This window comes from Kryptolebias marmoratus, linkage group LG7 (assembly GCF_001649575.2).
Source record: "Kryptolebias marmoratus isolate JLee-2015 linkage group LG7, ASM164957v2, whole genome shotgun sequence".
In the NCBI taxonomy this organism is placed as follows: Eukaryota; Metazoa; Chordata; class Actinopteri; order Cyprinodontiformes; family Rivulidae; genus Kryptolebias; species Kryptolebias marmoratus.
In genome coordinates, this window is record NC_051436.1 from 3,521,421 (window position 1) to 3,523,017 (window position 1,597).

Sequence of the window (1,597 nt, forward strand, 5' to 3'; positions counted from 1 at the left end):
GGATGGATGGATGAATGGTGGATGGATGGATGGATGGATGGATGGATGAATGTTGGATGGATGGATGTTGGATGGATGAATGTTGGATGTATGGACAAATGGATGTTGGATGGATGAATGTTGGATGGATGGATGTTGGATGGATGAATGTTGGATGTATGGACAAATGGATGTTGGATGGATGAATGTTGGATGGATGGATGGATGGATGAATGTTGGATGGATGGATGTTAGATGGATGAATGTTGGATGTATGGATGTTGGATGTATGTTGGATGTATGTTGGTTGGATGTATGTTGGATGTATGTTGGTTGGATGTATGTTGGATGTATGTTGGTTGGATGTATGTTGGATGTATGTTGGTTGTATGTTGGATGGACAGATGGATGTATGTTGATTGGATGTTGGATTACATTCTGAGCGGTGAGATATTTTACTAACAGACAGTAAAGTTTGCGTCGGGACGACTCTCAGCTGCCACCACCTGTTAGCTCCACGCCCCTGAACCCGACTGAGTCGTTCATGTGTTTGCTGGGGCTGATTAGCCTTGGCGGCCATCTTGCCCCACCTTCAGCCTGCAGTAAAAGCTTTACGAGCCGACGGGCCGTAAAACTGCCCGCACCACCGGACAGAAGGTCAAAGTTCCGTTTGTCTGAGAACGTTCTAAACTTTGGAGCTTCTGCCCGATGAGTTTGAGGAATGAACGCGACGTTTCCTCTTCAACCTTTATTCAACCGAACGGGCGACAAAGATGGATCTTTTATTCAAAATTCACAAGAACTTTATTTAGTTAGTTCTGAACCAAGACGGCTAAGATGATGTTAGTTTAAACTCCTTTAGCCTTTAGTTATATTTAAGGCTTTAATTTTTTCAATAATAAAAACAAGACTTGATGTTTTAAAGATGAAATTTAATTAATTAAAATCGAAATGCATGATTTAAAATGTCAATTAGGTAATAAAGAAAAGACAAATGGGTACACATCTGAGAACAAAAAGGCACCTTTGACAGAGAATAAAAACAGAATCGTCACATGTGTGTAGATTGATGTAACTTCAGACCCTTCAGCAACAAATACTGAACTCAAAGTTGAGTCAAGTGACTCTGATTGGACTTCTGCTGGACCAGGACCGCCCAGAAAACATGGCTCCTCCAGGGGGAGCTAATAATCAGGATTCACACGTGAATAAATCAGGTTTACCCACCCGGAGACTCGAGCCCTTACAGCAAAGTTTTAGAGAAAAGTTTAAAGCCGTAACTCGTCCCGTCGGTAACTACGGAGGACCGAAACTGACATAATTAAAATTAAAGCTGCGAGCAGCGTTGGACGGCCCTCGCAGCTTAGCGCCGCTTCGGCCTATTGCGACCGCGGGAACCCTGGCGACCGCCCTCTATGCTGTCGCGCACTCTCCGCCCATTTCCCGCGCACTTTCCGCACCGTCCACCAGGTGGCGCTCTGGGCAAACGTCCGAAATCCTCTTCAGTCCGGATCATTACCACTCCTGTGGCATGTTGTGAAGTTTCACCTTCCTACGTCGAACGGTTCCAGAGTTAGAGCACGTGTGGTGTTGCGACCTTGAACTTTGACCTTGTGAC